The sequence below is a fragment of the Schistocerca nitens genome, chromosome 7 (assembly GCF_023898315.1).
Source record: "Schistocerca nitens isolate TAMUIC-IGC-003100 chromosome 7, iqSchNite1.1, whole genome shotgun sequence".
Lineage (NCBI taxonomy): Eukaryota > Metazoa > Arthropoda > Insecta > Orthoptera > Acrididae > Schistocerca > Schistocerca nitens.
The window spans coordinates 396,010,079-396,035,848 of NC_064620.1; positions in this window are offsets into that span (position 1 = coordinate 396,010,079).

The following is a 25,770-nucleotide window of genomic DNA, read 5'->3' on the forward strand; positions in this document are numbered from 1 at the left end:
GTCATGTGACATATCAAACAGATAGAGAATTTCACCAGAAAAACAATGCCGTTGTTATTTTAAACATAGCTTTATTCATTCTCGGGTTATAGCCAGTTACATGTGGCAGTGGTGGGACGCTCGGCAGCATGTGTGTTATGTGCCGAAGAGACATTACGCCGATGTTACACAGTCCCGAGAGACCAACAACAGTCATAGGAATGGCTCGATATGTTGTCCATTATGCTGGAATGTTAATGCTATCCTCCGAACCCAGTCCTGATGAACTTTGACCAACACATCTGGCTGAATTTAACCACACGCATCAACAATGAGCTGCTTTAGATGATGCAAATCCCGTATTTTCACAGAATAAACCAGTGCTTTGACATGACCCCAAAGATAAAAATCCAAAGGAGTCAAATTTGGTGAAACATTGTGCCCATAATGTGGTGGGGCTGCATCATGCTGGAAGAATTCCGGAAATGTCCCGTCTTCCGTTAACAACGAGGGAAACACTTCATGCAATAACCTCAGATAACCGTTGAATGTAAACGTACCATCAATAAAAAAAGGTCCAACGACATTGGTACCCCACACACCACACCAGACCATCACTTTTTGTGAGTCGACCGTTTTGGAAGCATCAATCCAGTGGGGATTTGTGTCGGACCAGTGCTTGTTCACTTAACCATTGATAAAGAAATTGGCTTCATCACTGAACAGCACCTGATAGGAGAAACGTGGGTTTATCTGCAGCTACTGTGTCACCCATTCTGCGAACTGTACCCGACGGTCTGGGTCATCCTCGTTCAGGTGTTGGAACAGCTGAATTTTGTACGGGTGCCATTTGTGCTGCGATAAAATTCGCATTATGGAGGTACGACTAACTCCACATTCTTGTGACAGGGACGAGTACTCCGTTGCGGACTCTTGCTAAATGATGCCAACACGCTCACTGTTGTTGCTTCATCGGTGGCGCATTTTGGTCTTCCAGCCTTAGGTTTATCTGCGACAGAACTTGTTGCTCGGAATTTGGCCAAAAGCTTGGCAACTGCGCTGAGAGTGATGGGCTGTCTGGTTGGGTGACGAGTGTTGAAATCCTCAGCAATGACCCGTGTGCTTCTTTCTCCTGATATCAAGACGATTTCAATGCGTTCTACATGTGTTAAGGACATTTTGTAACCTGTAAATTTTAACAATGATTAAAGCGTTAACATGAGTAAATGATAGCTAACAGTTAAACACATGTAACATAACAGCCATGGGACAGTCACTTTGCACCGTTTCAGACTCCATTTTATGACTTCTCAGTACGTAATACTCACGCTGCCGAGCGTCCCACTGCTGCCGCAAGTAATGGGCTATAACCCGAGAATGAATAAAGCTATGTTTAAAATAACAACGGCATTGTTTTTCTGGTGAAATTCCCTATCTGTTTGATATGTCACATGACCACATTTCCATTTGAAATTTTGGAGTTGAATCCAAGATGGCGGCTTTCAAGATGGCCGCCATGTTGGTGGCTTAGCCTATAAAGTTTCCCCCTTCCCGTTCCTCGTGTGTAGGGACTCAGTTTCCTTGTTTGCTACTCCATTTGGATTTCATCAGGGTGTTTCCGGACTTTTGGACCACCCTGTACATACGGCTGTTGGTAAACTATTGCATCAAGAAACTCCTAACAGCGTTGTCATAGTACACAATAATTTCTGAGTGAATTTGTAAACATCATTTAAATAAGACTTACGTTTCGAAGCACACCTTCAGAAAACTAAAAGATTCCAAGTCGAATATCGTGTATCATAGCATTCAGAGATACCAGTCTCTTACATCAGCGTCACAATGTCTCCATACAATTCTTTTAATCCAGTAATAGTAACTCATCAACAAATCTTCTTAGTATACGAAGTGAAAAATCTCCATTTGATGAAATTCAAGATAAAGTACCATGCATGTCGGAACGTTGGACACCTTTGTTTCTCAGACGTATATACAAAATACTACCACGTCACTAAACTTGAATTCACTCGAGCCGATGTAAAAGGAAGGATGGTTAGCTCAGAACTGGTTACAAGATGTAATGTTTAACAATATTCATTTCATCTATTCAGCTGTTTTTGAGTTTCATCACAAAGGCTACCTTTTTGTCATGTAGATAAAAATGAGAGACAGTGCTACAGATTTGTGCTGTACGTTGTTTTGAATCGGTGCCGCCTAGTTAAACGCTCCAAAACATTAGCAACTACTGTTTACATGTAGATTGTTTACGAGTGCTCATTGTTTGTAATGCCTGGCGTATGGACGCAGTAGTTGCTTCAAATAGTAAATATTACAGTACTTACGCTAATAACATAGTGTCAGGGAGGCATTTTAAAACGTTTTTCTGGTCTTAAATGCGTATTTGATCCAGTAATACGATGCAGTTGCCCTAGTAAATGTAACTTTTTTTTTTCTCATACACTTCATGTAAGCAAGCAGAGAAGCATGTGATGTGAAAAGGATGCTTTTGTAACCCACATAAGTCGTCTTTCACTGTAGTGATCCTCACTCGTTAAAGTTCATGTTTGCAATAGAGTATATCACGTTTTTTTTGTTGGCTTATAGACATTTGAAATGAGGAAAGAAGTAAGCAAGGCGTGCTATCATGTGTATGCCATCAAAGTGAAAGATTACTGAAATGTCGAAGAAACAGATCTGCACGGACGTATACCTCCGAGCAGAACTGAGTTCTTGTTTTGTTAGAATCTCAATGTTGTAGTTTTCACGCATCTTCTCACTCTCAATTGTTACCTATGAAGTGTCATTCAGTGTGTGGCCAATAACAGGGAAAAGTGAAAAATTCATTTTTTGAAAGCAAATTTGCAAGTCAATGACTGTCAACAGTAACCAGTTATGATGATACTGATCAGCATTTAAACTAACACCTCCTTTATTAGTTACTGCAGAAGACCGCCAAAGGAATGTCCGCCCCTATAGTTGAGTGGTCAGCGTAACGGATTGCCATCCTACGCGCCCGGGCTCGATTCCCGGCTGGGTCGGGGATTTTCTCCGCTCGGGGGCTAGGTGCTGTGTTGCCGTCATCATCATTTCCTCCCCATTCGGCGCCCAGATCGCCCAATGTGGCGTCGAATGTAATAAGACCTGCACCAAGGCGGCCGGACCTGCCCCGCAAGGGGCCTCTCGACCAATGACGCCAAACGCTCATTTCCATTACCGCCAATGGAATGGTCTCAATAAACTGGACACTTTAAAATGGATCTTTGCTTCAACAAGTATGCAAATATAATTTTTAGTAATGATAGCCTAACCTCTATATCATGTACATGTTTCTTAATCAAGTGTTTCAAATACTTTTCAATTAAGATTTAATTAGTAGCTTACAGTTTCACACAAAATTATCGTATCTTTGTAATAGTATCCTATTTTGTATATTTCCCAGAATATCACTTGGCAGGACCTCTCTGTGCCTGTTTGTCAGGAATAACCTGCTTGATTTTACATTTGAATTTCATTTTGAAGTTTTCAGAGTACATAAGCCTAAACCAAGCTTTGTGATAAACCAATAATAATATTAGGATGCCGTGGAACTACTGATTTTTTTCTTCATTCATTCATCATTAAGGAGATCAAATTTTGTATAACGTATTTGACAGCTACAGCCATGAACATTAGTGTGCAAAATAAGAAATTTGATGTATATATGAAGGTTACACGCTTATAGTAATCATGATCCGTCAAATTTAAAATTTAGTTCATAATGCTATCGTACAGTGCAGTGGATGTACTATAATGTGGCATTTGTTTTTCGTAGAAACTTTCAAGGTACTTGACGAGAAATTGAACGGCCAAACGGGCAGAAGTATATTACTAAGCAGCTCAGACATTTTTCAGCTGCTTTCGTTCTTAGCATAATTGCTAGTCTTTGATTCAAAGGACTTAACCGGCTGGTATATTTGGCATATTTACACTCTGTAATGTCTTATGGACTAAATAATTGGGGTAACTCCTCTTTAGAAAGAAAGGATTGATTGCACGAAAGCGAGCAGTTAACAAAAGACTATGTGGTGTTCAGCAGCGATCGTCATGTATCTAGCTCTTCGAGGAATTAGGCATTTTAACTGTACAGTCAAATTACAGAAATATATTCGGTAATGAGATTCGTGATAAATAATCCATCAAAGTTGTGAAGAATAAAGATGTCCATATATAGAGAAAAAAATGACCTTGGCTACCCATTCTTAAAGAAAGCTGACTCAGAAAGGAGTTCGACATGCAGCAACTAAAATTTGATTGTTTATCCAATGACAAAAAGACTGGTAAGCAGCAAGGCAAGTTTTAAATTTAATCTAAAATCGTTTATGCTGGACAATGCCTTCTGTTCCGTGGACAAATTTTATTTAATAACTGGTAGCCTAAAAGGAACCTAACTTTAAATTTAGTTGCAGGACTGGAACTAAAAAAATAGTATGTTCATTAATTTTAAAATTAATCACGAATACGTATGGTACAAGCTTAGTCGTGAAAAATCATTTTGATTACAGAAACGTTCAAATGATCTATGAAACATTTAAACTAACTAACTAACTAGCTAAATAATATGTATTCTATCCTCCCTGCTATTCTTTGATGAAACGAAATTCAAACAATTTCGTCTGACGTGGTATTTGAGGAGCTTTGCTATAATATATTATGTATGGAAATAACACGGAGCACATAATTAACAGTTTACACATCGAAGTAGTCGAGCAGAGTCGTGTTACCAGGGGTGTTAATAATAGCGGAGGAATACACGATTCGTGCGGCTACTGCATCTTCATGAAGTGAAACTACATTTTCCGTAAAATTTTTGGAGCCCTGAATTCAGAAGAGCGGACGTTGTCGCAGATGGTTCTGTGCAGCGGCCGTGTCTATTGAAATGCGCTGTGTGCTACATCTGTTGAAATGCAAGGCACGGACGCCCCTCCGCTGTCAGTTTCAATAGCTGTCCAGGGCACGCTGCTAGATGAACAGAGAAGGACGGACAGCGGTAGGCAAAGGGAGAGGGAAGCCAAAGAGAAGGAAGAGAAGACTGACAGCGAGAGAGAGAGACAGAGGGAGAGAGAGAAAGAGGATAGCAACGTTTTGTTTCGGGACAGCAGGCACTTCCACAGTATGGCTGCGGTTACCTGGCGACGGTTGCTTGGAGACCAGCCCGGAACTTGGCAGACTAATTCGCCCATCTCACCCTCCGTAAAACTCCTCCACTCTTCAGCCTCCCGTGACGAGTTCCTTGCTTCCATTTCTTGAGTTTTACAGCCTTGGAATTTCTCTCTCTCTCTGACGAATCTCCCGGCGAATAATGGAGGGAAATTGTGTTGTGGTAACTAAGTATACAGCGCAGTTTCGCGAACGTCGATTGAGGAGCAGTAAAGAAGATCTCTTAATGTCTTACACACAGGTAGCGCGAAACAGCTGCTCGTAAATTTTCAGATTTAAGCCGTTACTCTTTTACGAGCTACGCCTCCGCCATCGGCTCTGCGGTGAACGAAGAAAAATATTAGTGTGTTTGTAGTCAGCGGGTACCATCGATACGTAATGCAGCTACGGAAGTTAACGTTGCTGTTTTCATTACAGCTAGCTTGTTCCTTACTGTCAATAGCGCATGTATGTCTATTTTCCTTATTATTTCAATAATTTCTTTCCTTTCTGCAGTAAGCACATTTAGCAAAAAAGCGAATAAATATGCACAATGGCACGATCTGATATTGGCTACATGTTTCAAACGTAGCTGCACGTACGAGATCATCATATCACTCATCATCTACATTCATGGATTGGGTTCGAGGAACTGCTTGCTCCATCATCATCTGTACCGACCCAGGGCCTTCACCCCTTTCGGTATGTGTTGCTGAGGGTTTTCAGGATATCTGCCTAATTGCATTCTTCTTACATCTCACTTCCTTTTCTACTTTTATCTGTCGATTTTTTCTGTTACTGCAAATATTTTAAGCGCATTTTTAACATCTTCGTTTCTTAATCTATCTTCCAGGTTACATTTTTTAAATGATTGTGGGCACTTTGTCTCTTGGGTCACTACTCGATTTATATCTATCATAGTCGTTATCAAATTCTCAAATCCTTAAAGAAGCATTGGTAGAGTTAGTTTTTATAGAATTTCAATAACGTTTATTTATTTCTCTTTTTGTTTAAATTTCTTTTTATTGTTCCAAACACACACTCACAGACATTTTTCTGTCTTGCTCTTTACAATCATCAATATAAATGTCACAATTCAGGGTGGGTATTTTGTTTTCTATCGATGTTTTCCTCGAAATGCTCTTGCTCTCATCTTTTCTGTAGATATTTTGAAATTGTAAATTTGACCACTGTAACTGAATTTAAAAATAATTTTAGTTCTACTTTCGAATTGGCTCTATTCCACTTTTTAATCATGTGATATTTATATATACAGAATGAAATTGGGGAAAGATTGAAATCTTGATTACTTGCAATCTAATTCTTACTTATCTTGTTCGCTGTTCTTGTTAGAAATTTAATTTCATTGTATAATTTTTTTATCTCCTATACCAAATGTCATGGAATACAATTTTCTTATTTAACTGACCAGAGTTGTTGTGTTTAATTTGTCAAACGCCTTGATATGATCAGTAATAGATATATGTTTCTCATTATTAAATTCTCTTCTTTTATTGCTCAGTATCTTCAAAGTAAATATATTATCCACTGATGTTCGTCCTATGGTAAGATCTGTTTCGGCTATTGACCTTAATTTCTTTTCCCTTGTCATTATTACAGCCTTTTCCATCTCAATTCTTAAAAATTGAGCTCACAATAGCCGTTAACTAGACTTCCAGTGTTCTCGAGTTTTCCAAAATAAATTTAGGAAATGTAAAAAACCTTAGTTTGATAATTCCGCCTCCGCTCTTTGTTAAAGTCATCTATACCAGCTGCATTTCTGTTTTTCAATGTTCTTAAATCTTTCCCTTTCTCACCTTCACACACTTTCGTTGACTCTATTAAGTTTTGGTCATACGGCAACTGTTTATAATGTTCTTTCCTTTTGGTTTTAATCGGTTGCGCTAACTTTTAGTGTACTTTTTCTTGTATTTTTGAATATTTGATTTCTTTGTAGGAAACTAACTTAGCGCCCACTCCTTCGCTCTCGTAGGTTACTTGGGCTGCAAAGACTTTCTTTGTTTTCGTTTAATCGCATTTCTATGTTGTTCACAAACTGGAGCACCCTCTAAACTTTTAAGGTAATTAAGGCCACATAAGCATGATCTTCTCCAAGTGTACTGTAACTTAGCTTGCGTCATGGTCACTATTTGTAAGTTGCGGAAAAATATGGCGTATGTGTAAGTTGCGTTAATCTCACATTGAATAAGAAAATGCTATCTGACGTAGAAATCAACGTAAAAGATTGGGTCGCCACCGACTCCAGCCACCCGACAAATAAAAGGTTCGACTGAATCGGAAAATTAACTAATTTAATCCTAAGGAAAAAACTCATAAAAGAACATTCATTGTACTATCACTCATTAAGAATGAGATGGAGTTACTAGTTTGGTCCAGGCATTGCTCACGTGAATCAAATATTAAAATAAAGTAAGTAATGCGTGAACACTGTGCATAAGAGCAGCTTGTAGCACCACTCCTGAAAACAACATCTATTCTAAAGAATTTGTTTTAAATTAAAAAGTAACACCACTTATTGGGCCTGTGCGCATGGAAACGCTATGGATGGGCTAACTAGGAAACTACGGCGTAAATAGCGTAGGTAATAGAGACGTTACATCGGTACACAGGATAAGATTGGTGGCAAAATTATTTATTCCTTAAAACATTGATGTAATGCATCTACACAACTGCTATTGCCTGGTAACTAAGTACAATTTATTGTGAAACGGTACACGATTCACGACACACTCGTATGCATACGTGGTTTGCAGAGACACGATTTCTACATACCGTGGCCAAGTTTTAACCACATTGAACCACGCAGCCGCGAAAAATTAACATTTTTCAGAAGGGACATTTGAATGGACAAAGGGTAATGGCAGTGGGCCAACAAACTCTAATATTAAACCACGTGGATGGCTTCCAACGGACATAAGGTAAATGAGACAAAGAAAATTCACAAAGCCGCAAAATTATTAAGGTGCAGGAAAGATTAGAGCGTATACAGACGCAGTTGCAGGCAGACAAACATTCACACTGAACCGAGGAAGCACTTCTTACATATGCAACAACTTTGTGTTGCGTTCTTCTTACGGATCAAAGTCTGCATTAGGAATTAAACTGAAAGTCTGCAGACGCCTTGCATTCCTTAGTCCGACAAGGTTAAACAATCTTTATAAGACGAGACTTGAGACCAAAAGCTAAAAGCTCCCCTCTCGCTACGAAACAACACACTATGCGGTTAAACCAATTCACCGTCCTTCGAAGAGAGCTCGGCTGCAAACCGTCGGTGCGCTGGAAGCACACTGACCGTCTCACACACTCCAACGTCTCCCACGCGATCCGTGGCCAGGAAAAGCCAGAGATGAGGCTTCCGCCAACAACCTAACACCGGTAACTTTCACTCAAGGGGTGCAAACCTCTTTGCCTACCTGAAAACTCCAGGGGTTGGCCATTCTGTAGGACTACCGCTGATTCTCTGCAGCAGACTAAACCACCGTATAGCAACATGAAACACACCACATTCATTCACTCACGCTTTGCTAGACAGTTTTGTACCACTGGAAAGTAAATAAAATGATAATGAGAGAGGACTACACGACCCTTTCAGTACTTCTGACTAAAAAGCATTTCAGGTTCCTGGTATGCGAAGTTTTTGTTAATCACTCCTTTCGCTTTCTTGTGGAGATATTTACATAGCAACGTTCATCCCATAGTAAATACTTTTTGTAGAGGGAATTCAGTTCTGGTTGCAACGACGACCGAATTCTCTCTACAACATTACCACGGTTGCAGCACCAGTGCCACAGAGTTAGAGAATGGATTGGAATGAATTTTAATATTTCTTTATGTGAGAAGTGAAATATCAACTTCCATAAATTTAGCTTTAAAATTTTTTATGTGTTTCTCAAAACTTTTCATTCCCTATTGCAGTCCCGTAAGGGTTGAACGTCCAGAAACACTGAAAGACGTGTTTTTGTTTTATTTATAATCCGGAAGTCAAATACCAACTGTCATAGATGAAGCCTTAAAAGTCCTTCAGGAGTTTTTAGTAATTTCTTTATTTTCAAAAATGTTTCACTCACTATTTTACCCCCTTAGTGGTTGAATTTCCAAAAGTGCTGAATCACGTATTTTACCAAATACTAATTTTCGTAGTTGTAGCTTCAAATATGCCTTAATAGCGACATATTTTCAAAATGTTTTCCATCCCCTGTTTCACAACCTTAGGAGTGGAATTTTGGACAATCCCGTCATAAACTTCAAGTTTCTATCCTTAGCGGTTTGGGGTGGGCGATGATAAATCAGTCAGGACATTGCCTTTTATTTAAAAGCATCTGTTTGTTGTTCATGAATGTAATTTTCTAGGTTTCTTATCTATCTGTCCTAACTTGGTATGTGTGCTTTTTACACATTCTCGTTTATCAGTTTTTTTTCGCTTGTATTCTCCTCTTCAGTCTGTCTTTTTTGTAGATGTTTTCACTGTACATATGTGACCAAAATCTAAAATTGTTAGTAAATGTTTCAACTTTAAGAGCGAAGTCTTTCGCGACTGCACTGCTGTGTAAAACTCAGTTTGGGGTAAAACGTCATGCTTTTGACGATTACCTCCGTCGCCTTCGTCAGCAGCAACTGACTGCCAAACCTGCTGCTGTGGTGACCTTATATAGCCCATAGACGGCTTCTGGTTAGTCGATAATTATACGCCGCGCCGAGTGTTTACGCTGTTTTAGGCGCTATGTCACGGATTGCGTGGCCCCTCCCGCCGGAAGTTCGAGTCCTCCCTCGGGCATGAGTGTGTGTGTTGTTCTCAGCATAAGTTAGTTTAAGTAGTGTGTATGTCTTGGGACCGATGATCTGAGCAGTTTGGTCCCTTAGGAATTCACACACATTTGAACACATTTGATTCTACGATGTGCTGTCGCAGGTAGTGTCAACGTTTGCGCTGGTGGTGCCACCGCTTCTTTCGTAAGTAAACATTGCAAAGAATATCTCTGGCTCTTCTCTGCACCGAGAGCTCGCTTCCACGCACCGAAAGGTTTACATCCGCTGTTACGGTTCAAGTTCTTCACGCACATTCTTATGTGTACAGCCTATTTAATTACAGACTCAGTGTGTGGGGGGCCTGGGCAAAACTTTTGTTTCGTTAAACAAAATCTTGTGTTTGTTGTGAAGCTGTGCCCAGCATCTGCAGATATCTCCAGTTCTCGATTTTTAATACCCCGTTGATATTCTGCACAATGGTCCGAAACGATACGGATGGGCAGACCAATGTAACTGCTTCCGCACTCACAAGGGATATTGTAAATCCCAGGGATCCTGAGTTGAGACTGTCCTTAACACGGCGTAGAATGTCCTTTATCTTCTTAGGAGGTCGTAAATTAGATCTTATACCTCGACTTTCCAGGACACTATATGTTTTGCTGGATACAGCAGCGAAGAAAGGAAGGAATGCAATCGGTGGCTCATCACGTGAATGTTCAACATTTTCACGTTTCTGCGACGGCCACTTCGATTTCGAAATTTATCATCTGAAGTGTGTGTTCCGAATGAATGGCTATGGGCCACATTATACGAAGTCAGCGTTCTCCAAGAAAAGGAAACGTGAAAGTATGGCGAGATCGGCGGACCTAATAAGAAATTTTAGGGTAACTAACCAAAGTGTTGCTTATATTAATTTAGCGTAACTAGGAAGGGTGATAGAGAGGGTGAGAGATCGTAAGGAGAGAGCATCTCGAGGATTGTGACCTGGGACACTGAGGTGAGAGGATGACGGATGGGTAAGCGGGATGGAGCAGCGAACGATAGAAAGTTTGGTGACCTCGTGCTCAAAATGGTTCAAATGGCTCTGAGAACTATGGGACTTAACTGCTGAGGTCATCAGTCCCCTAGAACTTAGAACTACTTAAACCTAACTAACCTAAGGACATCACACACACCCATGCCCGAGGCAGGATTCGAACCTATAGCGCGTAGAACCGCTCAGCCACTCCGGCCGGCCCTCGTGCTCAATGAAGTGTAACTTTCACTTACTACATCTCTTGAGTGTTTGCGACAAACGGCCGCTGATAGGTAGTCTGTAGTTCAAAGGTAAATTGATTGTTAAAGATTTAAATATGACTGAAATCTATGGATACTAAAGTATAACAAAACAAGAAATTAAAGCACGCCTCCTACAAGAATTGTACTCACCAACAACAGAGCGACGCGTTTACTGTTTCATCCCAAACGTGAAGGAGCAGGTTAGTTTAAAACACATGAATCCATCAAGGTGAATATTCCATTATTTGGCCGGACACGAAACACACCTGAGCTATCTACAAAATAGCAATTCATTGTATTCAAGGCACTCTGAATGTCGTGCGGAATTGCAGTAGCCAGTTAATAATGAGAAATGATGATAGAAATTTCTGCCAGAATCAAACAACCGCTATGATATTGTGCTATGGCACACCTAAAGAAATCCATACATGTTGTAAAGGCAGATGCATGAATGTAGGTATGTGTGTTCCACATCTCCTCCAAAATCATTGGATCGGTTTCAGGCAGACTTAATACACATGTTATTTACTATCTGGAAAGACATGCTGTGGGTGGTAAGAACCAGCAACCTCCAACTGTGGTGCCGGTGATAACGTGGAGAGAAAAGCGGGGTGGGGGGAGACACCTGGACAGGCAGAGAGGCAGATATAAGCAGACAGGGAGGAAGAGTAGATGGACAGAGAGAGAGGGAGCTGGAACTCGACACACAGGGAATTTACGGATAGAAAATAGAGGGGGGAAGAGGAGGAGGAGGTGGTGGATAGAGAGAGGGGAGAGGAGAAGATGGATACCGAAAAGAAAGAGGAGGAAATGGACGGAGGAGAAGGAAGAGGACTGAGAGAGGAGGAAGGAGGAAATGAACTTAGAGGGAGTTGGACGAGATGGACAGAGGGGAAGAAGCAGATGAGTAAAGAAACGAAAGAGGGAGAGATGGACAGAGACCGGGAGGAGGACGACATGGATAGATAGAGGGGGACTAGGAGATTGACATAGAGATGGGAAGAGGAAGTGGACAGAGGAAATGAAGAGTAGGAGATGGACGGACTTGGGGGGGGGGGGGTGAATGGGAGATGTCTAGAGAAAGGGAAGAATGGGAGATGGACAGAGGTGGGAGCAGGAGATGGCCAGCGGCAGGGGGACGAGGAGAAGGTGAAGGGGGAGATAAACTAAAAGAAGAAGGGAATAAGTTAGAAATGTACCAGGAGAAATTAATATCTGGAGGCAAGCCTCGCAGGAGCTAGCTACGGAAATAACGTACCTTGTGACGCAGGAAACGTTGGGAGTACTAAGTGGCTTGGGGTTGTGGGGCACAAATGGCTGTAAATCTTTATTTAGTACAGCTTATCTAATCAAAACCCACGAGTTCAAATAAAATAATAAAGTTTTACTTGCACTCGACACCAATAAACAAAAATGGTTGGTATATGTTACCTTAAGCGTCAAATTAAAAATACATTGATATTTTAAATATATAATGCTTTAACAATAAAAGGAAGGCGCAACAGAAATCAAAAACCTTAAACTAACACAGTTATAAAAATGCACGTACGTGTCACATATGCCCATAAACCATTCGACCGGCTTCAACCAAACTTCGTACATATGCCACTTACTGTTTGTAGAGACTTACTGTGAGGGTAAGAACCAGCAATCTCCTTCTGAGATGGGGATGAAAGCGTGAAAAGAGAAAGGAGGAGGAAGAGATGGAGAGATAGAGAGGGGGAAGAAGAACTTGAAAACAGATATATGGAAGGAGGACCCGGAAGGAAACAGGCGGAGGAAGATTTAGAGAGGGTGAGGAGGAGATGGAGGGGCAGGATCAGATGAACAGATGGAGAAACAGGACATGGATAGAGATGGCAGGAGCAGATTGTCAGAGCGAAGAGTGGGAAGAGATGGACGCAGAGGGGGCAGCAGGTGATGGACAGGAAGTGGGGGCGGAGCATGTGATAGAGGAGATGGAATAATAGAATTGAAATAATAAATACATAACTGGACGACGCCAGATACACAGGTAGTTAATAATACAAGCGGGAAAAGAACGATATTAACACAACATAGTAGGACACAAGCTCAGGACACAATTTCGTACATACAATGGAAATGAGAAATGACAGAAAACATACCAAAGCTAATGCCAAGTCTGCAGATAAGAACAAAAAGTAGCAGGAAATAGCCACATACCCCACCACAGAAGACAGGCCTAAACGGTGCTGGGATATGGGGAAAGATAGACTGATTGACTGAATGAAAAACACCATGCCAATTGACAAAACGTAAGAAACGTTGACCAGTTAAACATAACCGAATAGTACTGCAAGGGCACTCCCTCAGGGTTTAATTGAACAAATTTACGACTGAAACATATCTCCGGAAAAGGCGACTTGATTTTTCTCTTGCTCTGTCGTTAAGACAATAGTAATCAGAAATACACTGAACGCTACAACTGCAAGCACAGCCAGAGCGACTGAAATACCAATGTTCTCGTCACTAACCACCGGAACGATACCCGTCCTGAACGCCGCCGTTTAAGAGTACTCACCACTGGGAGTATTCACTTGGGTACAGTCAGCACTGTTTTGACTTGTGTGCCATGACTCCAGGAGCGCACATCCACTCGTAAAAGGAATAATTTCAAAAGTAATCGCCATAAATGTTAATCCATGTGCATGACAAGACGGTCAGTGCCTTCTTGAAAAAAGTACACAGGTATGCACATCTTCCTCCAAAGCAAGCGAATGTCTTTCTTCAGGATTCCAAAAACATGGAAGTCGCATGGGAAGCGATCGGTACGGTATGTAGATGTTCCGAGTGTCTCCCGAATGAGTTGGCGTAACTCTTGCGTCACGACATTTGTGCTAAGGGGGCGTCTTCTGTCGAATCGCGACTAGCACGAAACTTCGCGCATCATTATATACGGTGATTTTCAACAGACAGGCTGCACCATACATATTCTTCATTCTGCGATGGATGTCTACCGGTCCTTCGGCAACCAAGAAAAGAATAACAGCACGCTGGTTCAGTATGGATGCATTTGGTATTAACGTCACCATCGTTGAAGTTTCTGCATTTACCTCACCTACGTTGGACACTAATACGACACTAATCTCTTTCCTACCGTCGGTACTTATATACACACATCGGAGTCTCGCTACGTTGTATGTAAGCAGCAGCAGCTCCCTCAAACAGGAACTTTTGGATCGCTCCTTATGCAATGTCGAAAAAATAAAAGAAAATCGCAACATCAAGAACCAGTTGTGCGATATAAACAATAGTTGGTAGGCCTGTTCCTACATCCGAAAGATGATGCCTACTGAAATTTCATACCAGCCGCGTAAGAGTGGCGCGCTGGTAGCACTACTATGAGGATACAAATGTGGTTTGCATTAAATACACGCTGTTACTGTGGTGATCCTTTGTTACCTTTGACATTTGACAAGGCGACGTGATGTTATCCAAGAATGCTTCAAAGGTGACAAAGACGCCATTATGAACACCTCACTGAGTTCGAAAGAGGTTGTTCCTTCTGCATTATTGCGGAATGATTTGGCAGGAAGTAACCACTGTACATGATTACTGGCAGTGGTGATCACTGGACTATACTGTCGCAAGAAGACCGGTCTCCGGAAGGACACGTCGCACTACCGGGAAGGAAGACCGTAGTGTTCGGTGTACGGCTCTGGCGCATCATACTTCACCTGCAGCCTCAATGCGAGGAGCAGTTGGAACCACAGCGAGACAGCGAACAGTTACAAATCGGTTACTTCAAGGAAAACTCCGAGGCAGACGCGCTGTAGTCAAAGCCGCCACGATTATGGTGTCAAGCGATAGCTGAATGGGCGGCAGGCTGGAGGTATGTTGTGTTTTCTGGTGATAGCTGATCCTGCCTCGGTGCCAGTGATGTCCGCGTGTTGGTTAGAAAGAGGCCAGATAAGAGCCTGCAACAGCCTGACTGCGTGCTAGACACTTTGGACCTACACCTGGAGTTATGGTCTGGAGTGTGATTACTTACGACACCTGGAGCACTCTCACGGTTATCCCACGCAACCGTACTGCAAAATTATACGTCAGTCTGATGATTCGAGCTATTGTGCTGCCTTTCATGAACAGCATTCCAGGGGCTGTTTCCCAAGAGGATAACACTCGTCCACATACCGCTTTTGTAGCCCAGCACGCTCTACGGAGTGACGACATGTTACCCTAGCCTGCTCGATCACCAGTGTGTTTCCAATCAAGCACATATTGGATGACAGATGGAGCATCAACCACAGACATCTTTAACCGTCCTGCATTGACTGACAAGTGCAAATGGCTTGGGACTTTCTCCCACAAAATGACATCTGTCACTTTTACAACACAAGTCATGCACCTTAGCATTTTTGCTTTCCACATTCTATGGGTTACACCGTCTGTTATTGTAAAACGATTTCACATTTACATTAATCTGTCGTCTTGAAATGTTACCTAGAAAAATGTGTTCCCAAAATTTCGTTACTCTACATTAATTATTTTTTGGTGTTGTCGATTCTTTCCATCAGTGTCGTTACATTATAAACTGCTACAAAGAACTAAAAATGCCTTAAATGGTCACGAGTGTAACAGCCTATGAGAACAAGAGATGTAATGGTTACTTAAGCTTAACTACATTGCAGGAGGTGACAGATTTCGGGTCATTGTTACAATACTGGGAGCGAACAGTCACACTAACAAGGAGTTACAAAACGCTCATACGATCCATCCTACATTATTGCTATAGAAAATGAGACCAATTGGAGATTTTGGACGTATACAAAGAAGGGCAGCAAGAATGGCCACCAGTTTGTGTGGCTGAAGGAAGAGCAATACGAAAATGATGAGAAACCTGAACAGGTAGACGGCTGAAGATCACCAATCACACCAAAGCCTAACTAGACTATTTCATCAACCAGTATCGAACGAGGAAATTAGGAATGTATTACGGGTCATTATACATCGCTCCCATACTGCGCAAAAAGAAAATAAGGTTAACGTTACAGCACACGTGGACGGTTTTCTGTAGTAATTTTTCTTGCACTCGACAAGTGAATAGAATGGGACGACACCTTAATATGAGGCATAATGGGAAGCGCTACCTGGCACGTACTGTTCAGTATGTTGCCGATTTGTGGTGTAGAGTAAACGTAGAGTAGTATTCCTCAGGTTTTCTCGACTTGGGTGATTCGTGGGGTGCTTGTTGGTGACCTCCCGACTTTTTATTTTATGCAAAATATTCCGACTAACTATCTCTCCAGGTGCTGCGATTCGTGAAGCCTGTATACTAGCTCCCTGTAATTAAGTTAGCAGCTAAAAAGGACGAGTGTGTCAGTCGCTGAAGTATTGTAGGCAAAAGTGAAACTGCTGAACACGCAGAGTCACACCATTAGATGCAGATGTGCTTGGAGTTTTAAAAGAAACATAGTCTGAATCAGTTATAGCAATTTGTAGTGGAATTTACACTGATAAACCAAAAAATTATCAGCATCTCCTAATAGCTTCTTTGCCTGTCATGGAAACGAAATACATCACTGATTCTGCGTATCATGGATCTGACAGTTTTGTTGTTAGGTTTGTGGAGGTATGTGGCATTAGGTCTCTACACACAGACTGCGAAATGACAAGTTGCTCTCTCACCTATTTTTTGTATACAGAAAATTATTAAAGATTTTGTTACAACCTGACACACCTTGAGCGAGACTCTAGGAAGTTACAGCCTGAGCAGACGTTGATGGACCTTGGTAGAGCGCTAACAGCATGAGGTATTTTTATGGTTCTTAGCTCATAGAAATGGAATTATGGGAGTTGGAAGCATTTGGCGATGAGCCATCCTTCAGTAAATCTTGCTGGACAGGTCCACAGCCGTACAGCGCAGATAGAGCAGTCCCTCATTGAGACAGGTCTCCAGCAGAACAATGCCACAATACCTGCATTAATGCCAACTGAAGACTGGGCTGGGGGCGACAGACTGAAGGAACGTGTCTACACAGTGGAGTTGTAAACCGGGCATTGTATGCAGAGCCACGTGTAGTAAAAAATTCACAAATTTTCGTGTTCACTGATAATTCAAATAGGCCTGTGACCCACTTCCATTGGCAGCCTTGGTTGTATAAGAAACTCTGGCATTTGAGAAACGTTTGGTGATTTAGAGAAAGATCTTTAACACTGTATCCCTTCACTTGTTGGCATGGAAAGCGACATGACTTCCCGAAAATCATCTTCTCCCTCCATGAAAACTTAAAAAAAAAACAGTAATTGGCGTTTTCTTTTTTTCCAGAAACACAGGTTTCTTAACTCTTGCTCTGGTTCTACATGAGTTTGTGCTGTTATGTGGGAGGAGAGATTTAGCTCCTCTAGAGCCCTGTGATTGGCTCAAGACGACGGGAAGGCAGTGTAGTTCATGCGCTTTGCGGGAAAATGGAATTTTTTTTTCTGAAGAAGTGCGAGGCACTCGGATGCTGGACGTTGGTCTCGTAAGACCACCTTCTGGTCGTTAGTCTGGCTTGTGTGATTGGTCCTTAGGAGCTGTCCTGAGACTGACTTCACTTGCGAGTAGTTTAGACTGGGAAGCCTGTGGTGAAGTTCCTACTGTACTGACAGTGTGACTTCTAACGTCTCAGACTACTCATTTGCCAAGGGCACAGTTATTCTTTTTTGGTTTACCAGTCTTGACGTTTGGTGTCCTTTGTGCGCTCTGTCGAATAAGTGAGCGAAATTGGTCCTTGGTACGACCAGTGAACTGGTGTGTCACATACTGAAACCTACTGTGACTTCAGAGCTCTGGCAGAGAGTAAATTGCGATCTGTCTGCATGATCTCTAGACTGTGAGATTTTTGTATTCCTTTCGTGGCCGCAACCGATTCACAGGTGCCGCCTCACGTCTCATCTCCAACACACACACTCGCCAGCTGCAAGTTACATCAGCGCACGAAGCAAATCGGGTAACGCACTGCCGGTCTGGCGTTGTCAGGGCATACAAATCTCAATTGCCACTTGCTCTCAGCTGCATCTATATAGATAAATTTCTGTAGATTTGAATAATCAAAGTCTGCTCAGCGTCAGATCAATTCAGATTGCGTTATTCACATTTTTAGGACCAGAGTAATTGACTCACTTCTGTCACCCAGGATCCTTGTCCATTGTGGTCTTAAACCAACGGCTAGTGTTTAGCCGGCCGCAGTGGCCGAGTGGTTAAAGGTGCTACAGTCTGGAACCGCACGACCGCTACGGTCGCAGGTTCGAATCCTGCCTCGGGCATGGATGTGTGTGATGTCCTTAGGTTAGTTAAGTTTAAGTAGTTCTAAGTTCTAGGGGACTTATGACCACAACAGTTGAGTCCCATTGTGCTCAGAGCCATTTGAACCATTTTTGCTAGTGTTTACAGTGTTCAATCAATAACTTGTTTAGCATAAATTATGTCTTGTTTCTTTTGAAAAATAACTGTTGTTGGACCTCTCGTAAATTTTTCTTCATTCTCAATCATTTTATATAGCCCCCACAAACTTCCAAGGTCACTTTAATTCACGTAAATAATGGACTGCTGATTTGCGTACTCGTTGATGGCGCCCAATAGCGATCCAGATGGGTGCCATAGGACTTACCTCTGGCGAATTTGGTCGGAGAGACATCAATGTGGGTTTACTATAAACCTCCTGAAATCAAAGTAGAACGGTTCTGGCTGCGAGGCATGGACAATTATACAGGGTGATTCAAAAAGAATACCACAACTTTAGGAATTTAAAACTCTGCAACGACAAAAAGCAGAGCTAAGCACTATCTGTCGGCGAATTAAGGGAGCTATAAAGTTTCATTTAGTTGTACATTTGTTCGCTTGAGACGCTGTTGACTAGGCGTCAGCGTCAGTTGATGCTGAGATGGCGACCGCTCAACAGAAAGGTTTTTGTGTTATTGAGTACGGCAGAAGTGAATCGACGACAGTTGTTCAGCGTGCATTTCGAACGAAGTACGGTGTTAAACCTCCTGATAGGTGGTGTATTAAACGTTGGTATAAACAGTTTACAGAGAATGGGTGTTTGTGCAAAGGGAAAAGTTCTGGACGGCCGAGAACGAGTGATGAAAATGTAGCACGCATCCATCAAGCATTTGTTCGCAGCCCAGGAAAATCGACTCGCAGAGCTAGCAGAGAGCTGCAAATTTCACAATCAACAGTATGGAGAGTCCTACGAAAAAGGTTAGTTATGAAACCTTATCGTCTGAAATTGGTTCAAGCACTGTCTGCAGCTGATAAGATTAAAAGAATCGATTTCTGTGATTTTATCCTTGCTCAAATGGAAACAGATGAATCTTTCGTTTCAAAGATTGTGTTTAGTGATGAAGCAACTTTCCATACTAACGGGAAAGTCAACTGTCACAATGTCTGTATATGGGGCACTGAGAATCCGCGGGAAACAACTCAGTATGAACGTGACTCGTCTAAGGTGAACGTTTTCTGTGCCATTTCAGCCAATAAAGTTTTTGGCCCCTTTTTCTTCGAAGGTGCTACAGTAACTGGACTACAGTATCTGGAGATGTTAGAGAATTGGCTGTTCCCTCAGCTCGAACAAGAAGCACAACAATTCATATTTCAGCAGGATGGAGCGCCACCACATTGGCACTTATCTGTCCGTAACTACCTGAACGTCAACTACCCGAGGCGATGGATCGGCCGCCAGGCAGCCCGTGACAGAGCACTTCATCACTGGCCTCCAAGAAGCCCTGATCTTACCCCCTGCGATTTTTTCTTATGGTGGTATGTTAAGGATATGGTGTTTCGGCCACCTCTCCCAGCCACCATTGATGATTTGAAACGAGAAATAACAGCAGCTATCCAAACTGTTACGCCTGATATACTACAGAGAGTGTGGAACGAGTTGGAGTATCGGGTTGATATTGCTCGAGTGTCTGTAGGGGGCCATATTGAACATCTCTGAACTTGTTTTTGAGTGAAAAAAAAACCTTTTTAAATACTCTTTGTAATGATGTATAACAGGAGGTTATATTATGTTTCTTTCATTAAATACACATTTTTAAAGTTGTGGTATCCTTTTTGAATCACCCTGTACTACTGGAAGACGACATCGCCGTCGTGGAAAACATGAAGCATGAAGGAGGGATGCAGGTGGTTCGCAGTTGTCAGCGTGTTTTCGATTACTATCACAGACCCCGTGCAAGCGCTGGAACATTTCTCCCGTAGCGTAATACAGCTCCCACCAGCCTGCGTCCGTGGCACGCTGCACGTTTCGATCCGGCTTCCACATCCACGACAACGTTTGTGGAAACGACCGTCGATCTGGTGTAGCAAAAATGTGATTCATCCGAAGAGCCAACACGTTTCCATTGATCGACGGTTAAATTCCGTTGGTCCTGTGCCCACTGCAATCGTAATTGATGATGTCGTTGGATGAACATGAGAACACATAGGTATGGTCACCTGTGATTCCGGTGTTCGGCAGTGTAGGATGAATGATGTGCTCCAAAACAGATGTGCGTGGACCAGCATCGGCAGAGATGCCACAGATCACCAACTATCCGACTTTACAGAGCAGACAAGCCTCCGAACCCCACGTTCTGTGAAGAGTCGAGGACGTCCAACCATTTAGCGCCTAGTGGTAGTTTCACTGTCATTCTACCTCTTATCGTAGGTGCTCACGACAATAGTACGTCGAGCAGCTTCGTCCTTTTCTAGATACTCATTCCTAGGTTTCGCGTAATAATCGTCTGTCCTTTAATCAAGTAGTTTGTCTCTGAGGATTTCCCCATTTGCACCCCACAACGTTACCAGCCGACATCTAACCTCGCTATTGGGGATGGTCGTAACGTTTCGAGTTATCAATGTACATGTTAAATTGCAAGACACCGCTGGGGTACGGCTGAACATAAACAGTGCCTTTGATATGATACGATATGCAAATTGCGCCCCTCCGACTGAGGTGTTTATAATAAATTGCTCACACTAGAAACAGACTGAAAAGAGACTGGCCCTACAAATGTCGTGAGTATGGTTCTTGTTGAAATTAATAGTGATTACAAGGGTTAAAGGGTTCACTTATAAATATAGAATTCAAAGATCGGTAACTTAGACCACTCCACAGGAATAACAACAGCACTTGATCAACATAACTGTTCACTCTCACACAAAGGAGATGAGTTAGAAATCATGAAATGAAATATGTGTAATTAAACAACTGACGGGAACGGAACAGAAAAGTACACGGGGATGGGAGAAAATAGTGTGGTAACTAAGTTATGAGGTCATCCTAGTAAATAAAGTACATGACTGCGTCGTTTCGTTGTGGTTACCTATACAAAAGTATGTGCAGGAACTGATTATGGTTAAGTCGGCAGCGAGAGCATAATTTCAAATGCGATCCTCAGTGCGTTAACTGAAATCGCGCCTACTCTTGCCTCATCAGTAACATCTCGCCTCGCTTTCCTGCCGGTACTTGTCAAAATTTCGGTGCGGAAAGATGAGTTGCCACTTCAACTGCAGAAGCCTTGGTGCTGGAATTGACCGCGCAGCGTAGCGCTGGAATCTCTCGTCTTGCTCACCATCCAGACGCAGACTACAGCTATGGCATGGTCCCAACCAAGAGTACTGTACTGCTTCCCATTGTGACCCAGGATGGTTTAAAAACTACGTACCTCTGAGCTCTGACCCCTAAAATATCTGGTTTTTTAGTAATATGGAACAATAGAAGCACTACCAAAGAGAGTTCACATAGCAAAGCTTTCTCTCTCTCCCCCGAAGCGTCTGTTGTTACTGAGCCAATTTCTTTTCCTCTTGAAATAAATTTACAACGGTTTGATGTGAGACCCCCTCCCGGAAGAACGGTGGAAGCCCTGACAAATGCGAGGGAACTCGCGCTTCTGACCCTATGAAAAGGCAATTATAGTTCTCCCACTCCGGCCAATTTTTAAGACAACGTATAATCAACAAGTGCTCCATTTCCTGTGCCAAGAACTCAAGGCGACAATTGGTGGTGAAACTCAGGAATGGGCCTGATGCAGTAGATAGTGAATCGACGAGCTCTGCCAGGTCTTATCTGCAGTCGAAATTACTGTCCACCGAATAAGCGCCATCTGCGCCTGAGTGGAAGTCCTAAGCGGACCTAATGTCTGTGTGATTGCCCTCCTACGGCTTCAAGATATTATCTGTACCTGGCACAAATGCGGGGACCAAAGCGGGCTTACTGCATTCATGAGTGCTCTCGCACAAACCTGCAAGTTCGTGTAGGCCGTTCTGATTCTCTGGAAATGGCCTCTGCATTCGGCAAAGTAACGCCATTCGTGGTACCGAGACCACCCACGTTCGTGGCAGCACTGATATCAATGGGTACAAAGGAAAAGCCTGCTGCCGTTGGCAACTCAACGATTCAGGTGAAGCTGACCAGATACCACAAGCAAAAGCGTACACAATTAATGGGAGATAATTTGTTGGAGGGAAAATTTAGCCTAAGCAGTCAACATATAATATTCATTTTCACATCAAAACCTGCATTATATAAACACAAAATAAGTCACCCCGGATCGATTGGATAACTAGCACTCTTAATAAAACTGAACTGCCGGGTAGGCACCAGACCGATGTGTTTGATAACCTCCCACCCTGGGGCCTGAATCCTACAGGACCTTGTACTGATCGTATGAAGAACTGAGACAGTGATATAGGCTCTCGAGTCGTAAATTCTCGAAGTGCCACAAGCGAAAAGCCGGCTGATTGGAGTATGATGTTTAAACAGTTTTTGGTGGAAGGTAAACACTAACAGAACATTTACGCCATTGGTGAGAGCTGGTCGAACTTTTTCTCATTCGTGGATTTTTTTTTAGGCTCAAACTCTGGGCAGTGCAGGCATAGGAGTTGCAGCTCAGAATTTTTTTTCAGGTGGAGACCAGGTAACGACGGACACTCTTCTCATGGCGGTACAAACCCTAACACTATACTCAGCGGTGGGGAGACGAAGAAGGCGCATTTCCGACGGAGATTCGAAGATGATGCTTACAATTAGATCTCTGACTGCTTGTGAGGCATTCTGAGTTAACAAACGAGTTTCGGAGGCCTCTATGTGCACTATTATCAGCCTACTGGTTAACACGCAGCAACTAGGTGAGAATATCTGGCAGACTTGGCTGGTTAGGACGGGCAAAAGTTGGCGGTTTTCCAATATTTGCTGTAGTGCAGTGCGTGAGACACAGCATTGACCATGAATATCTGCAGCAGCATGTTATATAGAACATTGGTTTTACATCTATAGATAAACCAAATCCATTGTTTCAATAATCATTCTAATCATTCGATGAATGAATCCTACAGCAGTCTGAAGTCCCTGTGATATGCTACTGATCAAATTTAATTTCATATGCGTTAGAGGTGTAAGTACATGGACTGTTGTATTTGAATCTACGAAACGCAGGATGCCGCCATTGTATACTATACGCACTGACTCCATTTTTATATCCACTTACGTTATCTAAACGCGAGATGTCTACATTACATGTCTGCATTACTTGCAGCAGGAACTACGCATCAACTTTAAGGAATCTCTAGAAGCGTTCCAAAGAAGATATTCAGAAAATATGGGCTGACACTACAGAAAAGCTGATTGCAGAAACTGACAGTGAATATGCACCTGATCCCGCGCCTAGACAGAATATTTTGAACGTTCATTTCAGGAACGTTTACGACAGACACTATGCAACAGTATAAACGGTGCTAGCCTGAATCAGAGGCGTAAGTAGCGGCTTGAGAATGTTGCCGCATACAGTCTCCCTGAAGACTCACATGCTGCGAACAGAAGCAAGCTACCATAGCTAACAGGCAGTCGTTGAATGGATCCCCTCTCGTTGCGGTGCGTGAGAGAACACCTGTTTCGTAGGTAGCCTGGCATCTTGCCGCCAACAGCTGACAGGTTGCTGCGGAGGGCCGTAATCCGTGTGAATTTATGCAACGTGCTCTTCAATTGCCTAATGCATCCACCGCTTGAAGTTGGTCAATGCATAGTTCACTTCTGTTGGTCCACATTCTAGCGTTCTTGGAGTTGCCGGGGAATCTTCATTGTGGCTGTTATAAGTCATCATCTGCTCTGGTAGTAAGGTCTGCCGCCTGACTATATATGAACATATCTACGTTGTTTTTTGTACGCAATAGCCGACCTGCAAAAAGAGAGAGAGAGGACTGAAGAAACGGCAGTTACATTAGTATTCTTATACATTGGCCAGTCACATTAATGTGACCACCTGCTGAAAATCTGAACAACCATCTTATGCGGACTGCCGTGAGAAGTTCAGTAGCAGAGTCAGTCATGTTCTGATAGGTATCGACATGGTTGTGGAGCCCTGCCAACTCCAGTGCTGTTGACAGCTGTGCTTGGTTTCTCGGTTGAGGGAACATGTGCAAAAAATACAATCGAGGTGGTCCCGGAGATAGGGTTTAAATCTGCGGAGTTTGATATTCAGGGGGCACAGACACTCGTCCCGTTTCTCTTAAAACCATGCGCGTAAACGGCGAGCTGTGTGACACGTCGTATTGTAATGCTGTATTGTCCCAGAGGACAGGTGCATACGTGTGTTATCCATTTTGCCTTCCAGAATATCGACAACACACAGTAAATACCGCGAAAACATTCCCTAGGCCACAACGCTGCTTCCTCTCTACCGGATTCTTCCGACGATAGTTGCAATGTGTTTGCCCTCTGTTCAATGCAGAGATTCATCTGCAATAGCCACCTGTTGCCACTCAATGGACATCCAGGTGTGGTACTGGCATGCAAGTTCCAGCCTTCGTTGGTCGCTAGACCGTGATTTTTGGCATTTCTTTCGTGATCTATTCACAGGTGCCGTCTCACGCCTCACCTCCACCGCACAACTCTTCTAGCAGTCGTGTACCGTAGGTCCTTGGAGGACCTAAGTATGCCTCATGATTGGAAAAACACACGGGTCGTTGCCGTTTTCAAGAAAGGTCGTCGAACTGGCTGATAAAACTATTAGCCTGTATCTCGGACGCCAATCAGTTGTAGAATTTTGGAACATATTTTTTTCCTCACATATTATGATATTTCCAGAGGCTGAAAAACTCCTAAGGTAGCGATCGTATAAAACCCAGAAACAATACGTAAGGCGCCGAGTGGACTCTACGGCACCTGACTTGGCATTCGATAGAGTTCCGGACTGCCTCGTAATGAGCAAAATACGAATGTACGGAATATCAGACCAACTGTGTGGTTGGACAGAAGAGTTTCTAGCAAATACACTCCTGGAAATGGAAAAAAGAACACATTGACACCGGTGTGTCAGACCCACCATACTTGCTCCGGACACTGCGAGAGGGCTGTACAAGCAATGATCACACGCACGGCACAGCGGACACACCAGGAACCGCGGTGTTGGCCGTCGAATGGCGCTAGCTGCGCAGAATTTGTGCACCGCTGCCGTCAGTGTCAGCCAGTTTGCCGTGGCATACGGAGCTCCATTGCAGTCTTTAACACTGGTAGCATGCCGCGACAGCGTGGACGTGAACCGTATGTGCAGTTGACGGACATTGAGCGAGGGCGTATAGTGGGCATG